At 43.7% G+C, this 10931-nt stretch overlaps 1 pseudogene; it reads left to right on the top strand.

Annotated features, from left to right (window-relative positions):
• Positions 1 to 3974: 3974 nt before the first annotated feature.
• Positions 3975 to 10931, top strand: part of LOC111962828 (ras-specific guanine nucleotide-releasing factor 2-like) — a 39049-nt pseudogene continuing 32092 nt past the window's right edge.

The raw sequence follows: 10931 nt of genomic DNA, 5'->3' as shown, positions 1-10931 counted from the left end.
GTCGCGACAGAGCCTGGACTCAAACCCAGAATCTCTAGTGGCACAGCTAGCGCTGCGATGCAGTGCCGTAGACCACTGCGCCACTCAGGAGGCCCCGAAGTCAATATTAAATGAATGATTGTTCACTGTCAGCGCGCTGGAGAGGTTCCAACCAACTTGATGCACCATAGTGAACGTCTGTCAGGAAACGTCTGTCAGAAAACGGAGAAATCCCTTTCTCTAAACAAGGTTCTGGGCGTACTGCCAAATTGCAGATACTGATAGTGAGGATTCGTTCAATCAGTCACTTGCATGAACACAGAAATTGGTTTATAGAAAAGCACAAACAGAACACAGAAATTGGTTATTAGAAAAGTACAAACATAAAAATGTCCATACCAATAGACAGGTGTGTGCCTTTCCAAATCATGTCCAATCAATTGAATTTACCACAGGTGGATTCCAATCAAGTTGTAGAAACATCTCAACGACGATCAATGGAACCAGGATGCACCTGAGCTCAATGAGGTATTTTCAGTTTTTCTGGTCACTCTAGGGTATTGTGTGTAGATTGCTGAGGATTTTTATTTATTTAATCGATTTTAGAACAAGGCTGTAACGTAACAACATTTTGAAAAAGTCAAGGGGTCTGAATACTTTCTGAAGGCACAGTAAAAGAACATGTAAAATAGATGACTAGGAAATAATCTATCTTTCTCACCATCCCTTTCTCGCTGTTGCCGTTAAGGGTTTGTTTATACTCCAAACATCAACAAAACAGATTGTGGTGTGGTATGGTCATTTTAGGGACTAATGGCCTGGGTGGGGGTTATTTTAGGATTGACGGACATACAGTATTGGTAATCCCCCATAATCCTTCAGTGCTCCCTCTGTCCACTGAGGAGAGAGAGGTTTTTAATACCCCTACAGGACCACTATCTATGTCTCTCCCCTCTTCTAAGGGATAGTTTGACATTTACTGGGATGGGGAGGTTGGTCCAAAATAGGGGAGGGCTGTCCAACTTTTTATTGCTTTGGTGAGGGTAGTGCGTTTTGTCCCTGATTAACATTCACCATTTTGCAGGTTTGACTATATAATGTCTTCCATATAGCCACATTTCCTAATTCGCTTGCATGCTCCTCCCCTATCAAGGTGTTTTGGTACTTCCCTTATGCACTACGCTTTTCCACCAAATTACTATACCACAGGTCAATATACCCAGCTAGCACATTTGGTTCCTTGGAAGTTGTGGGAACATACAGTACCAGTCAAAAGTTTGGACACACCTACTCATTCCAGGGTTTTTCTTTATTTTTACTATTTTCTACATTGTAGAATAATAGTGAAGACATCAAAACTATGAAATAACACATTATGGAATCATGTAGTAACCCAAAAAATATTAAACAAGTCAAAATATATTTTACATTTGAGATTCTTCAAAGTAGCCACCTTTTGCCTTGATGACAGTTTGCACCTCTTGGCATTCTCTCAACAGCTTCATGAGGTAGTCACCTGGAATGCATTTCAAATACCAGGTGTGCCTTCTTAAAAGTTCATTTGTGGAATTTCTTTCTTCTTAATGCGTTTGAGCCAATCATTTGTGTTGTGAAAAGGTAGGGTTGGTTACAGAAGATAGCCTCTGCCTGTCTCAACTCTACAGTGGTAGCCTTGTCCTGACCCGCTGGTCCTGACCGCTGGTCCTGACCCCGCTCTCCCTCTGACACTCGTCCCCTTTTCCTCTCCCCTGTCACATTTCCTATGGTTTCTCCCCCCCCCCCCCCCCCCGGCCCCTGCCTGGCTGTAACTAGTCCCCTGCGGTGATGCAACAGAAGCATGTCCTTGCCTCTCCTGTAACCTCAGTGAAATTATTTGCCTCTCTGTCCCCCCTCAACCTCTGTTATAGGATTTTAAGCAGCTATGAGACATTTTTATCTGGCTGCTGTTGTAAGTTGTTTAGCTGGTGGATGGCGGGTCAGCTCAGGGCAATACAGTACAGTAGGATGAGGTGGAACAAGTCTGTATAGGAGAGTGGTTGCGTTATTCTCATCTGGGGTTATCGTCTTTGTTCCGCCATGCATGGCCTTCCTTCACTTAGAGTCTGTATAAGAACATTAGTCAGCAGCTTTGAGCTGTTCTTAGTGGCGCTAGAGGCCACCTGAAGAAACATTTGGTGTGTGTGTTTTAGCCGAGGAGCTGCTGAGCGTAGGAGGGTTGCGTTGTGAGTGGGCAATGCTGGGGATCTCTCGAACACTTTATCGTGTCTATCCATATTATACACTCTGTTCTAGGTGGTTCCTTTTTTCTCAGGAAATGTTTTTTTGCTTGAATGAATCCTAAAGAAGCAAAATAGTATGAATTAAGTAAGTATTATGTAATAACACAATTACAACATATACATGTAGCAAAATAAATTGAAAGTAAATATTCTGCTATACTGTACTGTACTGTGTGTGCTATCCCACCTTCAGCAGTCTGTTTGGAAACAAGTTTTAAAAAAGTGAACCATCTCTCTCTTTATCTCCCTCTCCCTCCCTCCCTCAACCCCCCTGCTGGGTATTTACAATATCACATAACTATACTGGCATCTGGTAATGCAAAGGGAGGCATACATACACACACACAGAGACTAAAGCATAGGAACATCTGTTTTTTTCTCTCAAGCTGGCTGGCAGTTGCAAAACAAACAACTGCAATTTGAAATCAACCGTTGATCTGCATATGCTTTTTGTCAAATTCTGATCTGAAATCAGGACTGGGTGAATCTATACCACCCTGCGCCAGCAGCCTTCCATCCTGCATCCCACTGCTGCCATGCCTCTGAAGCTAGGGTTGGTCCTGGTCGGTCCCTGGATGGGAGAACAGATATTGGTGGAAGTGGTGTTGGAGGTCCAGTAGTGGGCACTCTTCCCTCTGGTCTAAGGAGACCCCAATGCAGTGAAGGGGACATTGCCCTGCGTAGGGTGCAGTCTTTCAGATGGGACGTTAAAACAGGTGGCCTGACTGTGGTCACTAGATTTTGATCGTTTCTAGTCAAGTATTTCTCAACTCCATCATGACTCAGCATGAAGTCGATACTTAAAAAAATGTTTTCTTTGTAGAAATCCACACTTTTTCATTAAACGTTAATCAAATACAACCACTGACTGTTTCCTTGTTGCTGTTGCTCTAAGAGGCAACTCAGCGCAAATGCCCATGTGCAAATTGAATCTCAATGAGGAAACAGTCAGGGGCTGTATTTGATTTGATTGACGTTTATTAAAAAGTATGAATTTCAGCAAACAAAGGCAGGTGTAACCAATGTGAAATGGCTAGCTAGTTAGTGGTGGTGCGCGCTAATAGTGATTCAATTGGTGACGTCACTCGCCCTGAGACCTTGAAGTAGTTGTTCCCCTTGCTCTGCAAGGTCCGCGGCTTTTGTGGCGCGATGGTTAACGATGCTTCGAGGGTGTCAGTTGTTGATGTGTGCAGAGGGTCCCTGGTTCGAGCCCAGGTAGGGGCGAGGAGAGGGACGGAAGCAATACTGTTACACAGGCAACAGCAAAGGCCAAACATAGATATAAAGTAAGAATTTACATTTTTGAAGTAACGACTTCACAGGGACTCGAAGCAACTTGAAGGAGTTGCAGGTTCACTCCAAAAACACTAGTTTTCACTCAACGCCACGGATTTGGTATAGTGGAGTTAAGATATATTTGTCTATATAATTTCCATTCCATTGGTCAGCAACACTGCTGGTCCAGCATAGTAAAACCTACAGTTTCACCTTTTACCATGAATGAGAGCGAGGGAAGCGCAAACCCTTGTCTAGACTGTACAGAAGACCGTCCGTCGGCCCGCCCCGCCCCGGCAGAGAGACAGTAGCCAGGCTATGCTACAGTGGATTAGACAAAGACAAACAGTAGCTCTAGTCCAGTGGAATACATTACAGAGACCTGTCTCTTTAAATTACTGTCAAAGCCGATTAGCGCTGTTTTCACCGTCTGTTCTCCTCAATCTATTTTGGTTTTACGCTGCTACAAGCCTGCACGATAATCCTTTTGCGATTTTCCATTTGTATAGGCTATATTTTTCTCGTCATTTGGGATGTTTTGGATTCCCTTTCTAAAAAGTTTGAGGCATGAGACGTGGGATTATTTATTTATTTCTGGCTTCTTCGCGGCGCACAGAGTGGACAGGACTCAAATTTTCCCCTGCGCGTCTGTGGTGAACTTGGATTAGCGCGCTCTCTCCTCCACATCTACTTTCTCTCTCCTATCCTGTCCAACTCTCTCCTAAAATATGATAGATATGTCACAGATATGACATCAATAACAACGACCACTTTTTGAAATCGACTGAAAGAGAAGGGGTCTCACGGAAAATGCAGAAGAGCGTGCGGTATAATGAGGGGCACGCTCTATATCTGTCGCTTGTCGCGCGCAAAGAGGGCACGAAACGCGGCATCCTGAGCAAGAAGACGACGGAGAACAGTCGGTGGAATGACAAGTACTTTGCTCTCTACCAGAATGTGCTCTTTTACTTCGAGAACGACCAGAGCACACGGCCCTCCGGGATTTACTTGCTGGAGGGGTGCACGTGCGAGAGGGTTCCCGCGCCCAAAGGCGCCACGGTCAGTAAGGACATGGTGGACAAGCAGCAGGTGGGTTAGGTACCCTAGTGACCATGGTAGTGCACCACCTAATATGGTTGTGTTTTGGTTTTGGTCTCTGCTTGCTGTGTTGACACTGAGGTTTGGCACCCTACCCTCACCCTGTTTTCTTACGTAAAACAGATTAAGGATTTGCAGCACAGACGGGGATTACGCATAGAAAGTGCACTTTAGTTGAGAGGAGGGATGGAGGGATGACAATTGATTTCCTCCGTAGCGTACTGTGTCTGTCCCAGAGAGAACTAGAGGCCTGGGACGTTGAGGGACAGCATGGGCAGTTAGATATTACACAGTTAGGCCTACCTGGAATACATGTAGAATATTTCAAATGTGGCTTTACACTTTTAGAATGAGGCAGCACATACTACTACCAGTATGCCATATCCTCATGACAGTTAGTTAATATATTCCCATGTACACTCTTAGAAGAAAAAGGTGCTATCTGGAACCTTAAAGGGTTCTTCGGCTGTCCTCAGAGGAGAATCCTTTGAAGAACCCTTTTTGGTTTCAGGTAGAACCCTTTTCGTTCCAGGTAGAACCCTTTTATGCAGAGGGTTCTACATGGAACCCAAAAGAGTTCTGAAGAACCCTTTAGGAACCCTTTTTTCTAGTGTAGTGTAGTGAACGGAAGCTAAATATGGAAATACAAGTCTAATAGCCCCTATGAAGAGCTCCATTACTGGCTGACATCTTTGTTATTGTGACGAGCTGCATGGAGTCAGTGACTGGAAACAGATGTTTTCTTGTTGGCCTATTACATCCTCACAGTTGGAGAGTGGAGACAGCACATTCACTGGCTCTGTATACACTACAGTAGTCTACTAGCTTTGTATTAGCACATTTATACAAATGTTTCTTCTACTGTAGATATATTTTTGCATTCACACAGTAACCTGTAATCTGTCTGTGGGTCTCCACATCTACGTATGTACACTACATGACCAACAGTATGTGGACACCTGCTCGTCGAACATCTCATTCCAAAATCATGGGCATTAATATGGAGTTGGTCCCCCCTTTGCTGCTATAACAGTCTCCACTCTTCAGTGAAGGCTTTCCACTAGATTTTTGAACATTTCTGTGGGAACTTGGGTACTGATGTTGGGCAATTAGGCCTGGCTCACAGTCGACGTTCCGATTCATCCCAAAGGTGTTCGATGGGGTTGAGGTCAGGGCTCTGTGCAGGCCAGTCATGTTCTTCCAGAACGATTGCGACAAACCATTTCTGTATGGACCTCGCTTTGTGCACGGGGGTCATTGTCATGCTGAAACAGGAAAGGGCCTTCCCCAAACTGTTTCCACAAAGTTGGAAGCACAGAATCGTCTGGAATGTCAATGTATGCTGTAGCGTTAAGATTTCCCTTCACTGGAACTAATGGGCCTGAACCATGAAAAACCACCCCAGACCATTAATCATCCTCCACCAAACTTTACAGTTAGCACTATGCATTCTGGCAGGTAGCTTTCTCCTGGCATCCGCCAATCCCAGATTCGTCCATCGGACTGCCAGATGGTGAAGCGTGATTCATCACTGCAGAGAATACGTTTCCACTGCTCCAGAGTCCAATGGCGGCGAGCTTTACACCACCCCAGCCAACGCTTGGCATTTCTCTCTTTAGGTACTTACCTGTGTCTGTATCTCTCCAATGTGTGCTGCTACTGTCACCTTGGCACAGTATTCAACCCCTGCCGTTGAATTTAACCTGCATCCATGTACTGTACTATATATAGGCCTACTGTACTAGACTGAAAAACAATCACTTCATCAACATCACTTTACATGCTCTAGATCAGGGGTGTCAACATAATTTACCTTCAAAAATCATTTCCAGTTTTGTGCCTTTTTTGGTTAAAACCCCAATGAGATCAGAAGTGTCAGAAGGGCAGCTCATTGTTAGAAATAGGACGACAACAAAAATCACCAACACACCACCACAATCATCATCTAATGAGACAGAGATTAGCTCATAGCCTGGAGGCAGCAGGAAGAGGGATTTTCATTGTCACATCAGATCAGGTCATGTTATCTTAGAGGTTGGTGTTGTGTGCTGGTGTTGGGGACACATTAGATCACATTTTGACCACATTAGATTTCCTTCGCACCCATGTCTGACGTGTGTGTGTGTGTGTCTGTCTGACACCCCTGCAAACCAACAGGACCCCAACAGCAATAGCAATACATGGCTCCATTGAACATTGAACAAACCAAATCAGTCCATACAAGTGTCAATGTTGTCATGCAGTTAGAAATGGCAACTGCAGTATCTAACTCTTTCCCCCCTCAGATTCTGTTCCTCCTGTGATTGTGATGTTATAGATGAGGTCACTGACCCTCCCGTGTGCAATGAACTCAGCTTAGCTCTGGTGTGTGCAGTTGAAGTGTGTGTGTGTGTGTGTGTGCGTGTGTGTGACATGTGCATGTGGTTGACAGTGTGTGTGAGGTCACCGTTTCCACCATGTGCTAGGGAACATGCTCCCTAAACAGGTTTGGTACAGCTGTGCAACAAACACGTGGAACAGTCTTAAAACGGTATTATACCATTAGATTGGACGACTGTAATTACACTGTATTTACACACATATTACAATGATGTTACTGAGGTCGTAATGTCTATGTGTCGTGAACTTAATTGATGTCTATCTGATGCTTCAGCTTAGCATATTCATGGGACATCCCAAACAACACAGTGTTTGATTCTGTCGGATCAAGGCCACTTAATATACTACCGAACACACAGCTCCAAAGGCCGGAAAGTGAGAGGGTTTTAAACACAAACACACATGCAAACGCACACGCCAACACGAACGCAAACATGTACGCGCGCACACACACACACACGCAGACACACGCGCAATCCACAAAGACGTCGAAGCATTTAAACCAGACTAAAACATCAGAGAGCTTCAAAGTGGCAATGGCTGATTGAGAGGCAGAGAAGTGTTCTACTGATGTCCTCTCAGATAGCACACACACACACACACACACACACACACACACACACACACACACACACACACACACACAGAGAGAGAGTGTTACAGTTTGGAATAATAGAACAACAGCTTTATCCTCACAGAACAAGATATCGTGCCTTAGAGCCGCAGCCTCGTGTGATTAAAGTTGCTGTTCTAATCGTTTTTAAAAACTTGTATCAACTACTGTAGCGACTGTAAGTGTCTAGGGGGTTTGGGTGGTGTCTTGTGTTAATGTCTTGTGTGTGTGTATGTGTGGTCCTGCTCTTGTGAGGTAGTGGAGGATAGTGTGTGTCTGTAGCATTGCTGCAGGCTCTGAGGGTGTAGACTCTGCGCAGAGAGGGGAGATAGTCACGGAAAATTCTGTGTAAAGGCTCAGTCTCTGGTGAAAAGGACAGACTGTAAACTTGCAAACAGCAGCAGTTTGGGAAGCACTGTTTCCTCTAATTATTTTGGGAGGGGCGTGCAAAGGACCCTAAAGCAACATTGAGAGCTGCAGACGCAAATGAGGCCAAATGAAGCCTTAATTGTTTTATATGGAGGAAGGGGGAAAGGATGGAAGGAAGGGGGAAAGGATGGAAGGAAGAGAGGAAGGGGGAAAGGATGGAAGGAAGAGAGGAAGGGGGAAAGGATGGAAGGAAGAGAGGAAGGGGGAAAGGATGGAAGGATGGAAGGATGGAAGGAAGAGAGGAAGGGGGAAAGGATGGAAGGAAGAGAGGAAGGGGGAAAGGATGGAAGGAAGAGAGGAAGGGGGAAAGGATGGAAGGGGGAAGGATGGAAGGAAGAGAGGAAGGGGGAAGGAGGATAGGGAATGCAGACTGCCTGTAAGTGTATAAGTGTTGTCTGTCTGTCTGTCTGTCTGTCTGTCTGTCTGTCTGTCTGTCTGTCTGTCTGTCTGTCTGTCTGTCTGTCTGTCTGTCTCTCTCTGCCTATCTCTCTTTCCCATCTCTCTCTTTATGTAAGTCCTTAGATAATCTACCTCTCTGCTCTGTGGTCTCACATAGGAAAGCTCTGTATTCTAATGACGCGGCCTACTATAGGCTACTTCAATGCCAGCCAGCCGGCTGATTGATGGGTTACCATGGTTACCAGGGTTGATAGTTGAAGTGGCACAGTTTGAGAACACACACACACACACACACACACACACACACACACACACACACACACACACACACACACACACACAGAAGTAGCACTTCAAGAAATGTTATACAAGGTGGTCTACAAGTTCTGGCAGAGAAAGAGAATTAGAAAGGCTGAGGGAGAGAATGAGAGATGATAAGGGAGTAAAAGGCTGGAGATGAGTAGAGAGAAATATTGTAGATGAGGAGAAAGAGAGAGAGGAAGAGATGATGAGTGTGTAAATGAGAGCTGGGATGTGATTGACAGTATTAAGTATGATGTGTGATGAGAAAAAGGGAGGAAATGAGGGGAGGGTTGTAAAGGTTGTGTGTGTGTGGCACTCTGCTGTGATGGTGTCTACTCTTAGTACACACGGTTCACTACACCCTGAAGACTGACTGTGACAATTAGAGAGCAGAGTTTCCATTAGCCTGCTAATCGGCTTTTGGCCGATAAAAAAAAAGAAAAAAAAGAAATAAAACTGTTGCCAGCCAAAATGATCGGGACAAAACAAATCCCATTGCAAAATAATGCTTTTTATTCAATGATGGAAATACCATTCCATGTAAAAACATTTGACAGTCACGCTTATCGGTCTATAGGTCAATTTGCATAATTTAGTGGAATTAAATTGGCTTGTGCGTATTTTCATTGGAGTAAAACGTGACCGTTCATTGTGGAAACATTTGAAACGCAATCACTTGTTTAAAACAGTTTTGGTGCAGAATAAAAAATAGCTCCTATTTCTATTTCTCAACTGGTAATTGAAGCGCGGCTCCCATCCACCATTCAAGTGCAGGCAACAGGCTATATGCACTCACCCACCACTTTACAATGTGAGCTGGAGGCAGTATGCATTTTGAAAACATACTTGTTTGAAACCTAAATGTTTTATTTTATATTATGAGGCATGTCTTACCTTGCTTCAAAGTACACTACGGGCAAAATCCAACCATGGAAAAACATGGAGGAAATTATTTAATAAAGACTTAATCGGCTGAGCGTGAGTTTAAAGTTTGGGGAAGCTTAAAATGTATCCTACCATTTCTACTGTTCCGCGTCCCAGTTATGATTTTCATTTGTGCATTTTCGTGAAACAGTTTCAGCTCAGTAATAAAGTTTCTCAAAATCATTGCCACATGGTTAATCATAACATTTGAATGAAAATAGATGAAAATGTAAAAGTTAAAAGTCAACTAATGTGAGATCACCAGCCTCTACCATATGACACATTGATACACCGAGATCCATTGGCGGCTAAAGAAATGAGCGCATGGAACTGATAGCCTATAAACCAATGCAGCAGTAGGCCTATAACGTCCATTGATTGCTCTTTCACACCAAGGATTGGTGATCATCGAGGGGGAGTTTGTTGGAATGATTTTTCAAATAGCTTACTGTGAGAAACTATAGTTTTAATATATTATCATTTGCAATGAATGTTAAAAAAAAGCACTTTCCTACATTTCTGCGCAGCAGGCCAGGAAAGTCTATGCGTGCTCAGGTGCGTGCACTCCCTCAACATTATCATGACAGAGTAACCAGACACATGCTCATATGGAGCACTCTAAACAAAAAAACGATGAAAAAATGTATACATCTCGTAAATGATGGTTATGAAATGAACCCATAACCTGTTTCTCACAAGTGTAGGTTGTAAACTCTATAAACAATGTTTCCAATCCTAGAATGAGAACAGTAACTTACTGAAATTAGTACATGGTTTAACAGTAATGAATGTAACAAAATGATTGGGATTACATTTACTACTGGTGACATATCACGGGGAACTGATAAAAAAAAAAATCTAAGGCCAAACAATACACACTATGAATGCGCAAGAATTGGTGGGAAACAGCTGAGCCATTCTGGAGAGAGACTCACCTATATCTTTGCCACACACCCCTCCCCTTCTTGGCTTAACATTTGAAATTATACTCAAGACACATGATCTTCACACATATTTTAGATGCTTTACACTGACAGCCGCAACACAATAATCAGCTAGGCCTATAGCCGCGCGCGCTGCCCAAATTGCGGGCTTCCCAAATAGGCATAGGCCTACGAGCAAGTGATCTGGAAAAAAAAAGAAGCTAATGATCCTTGATTCCTCTGTGGCTAAGTCATGCTTTCTGGTGAAGTTTTTTGAATAATTGTATTTATTTCTGTATCGACAGGATTAATGATATCATTTTGGCAAAT

Source organism: Salvelinus sp. IW2-2015, linkage group LG4q.1:29, assembly GCF_002910315.2.
Source record: "Salvelinus sp. IW2-2015 linkage group LG4q.1:29, ASM291031v2, whole genome shotgun sequence".
In the NCBI taxonomy this organism is placed as follows: domain Eukaryota; kingdom Metazoa; phylum Chordata; class Actinopteri; order Salmoniformes; family Salmonidae; genus Salvelinus; species Salvelinus sp. IW2-2015.
This window is presented reverse-complemented; position numbering and strand designations above follow the sequence as displayed.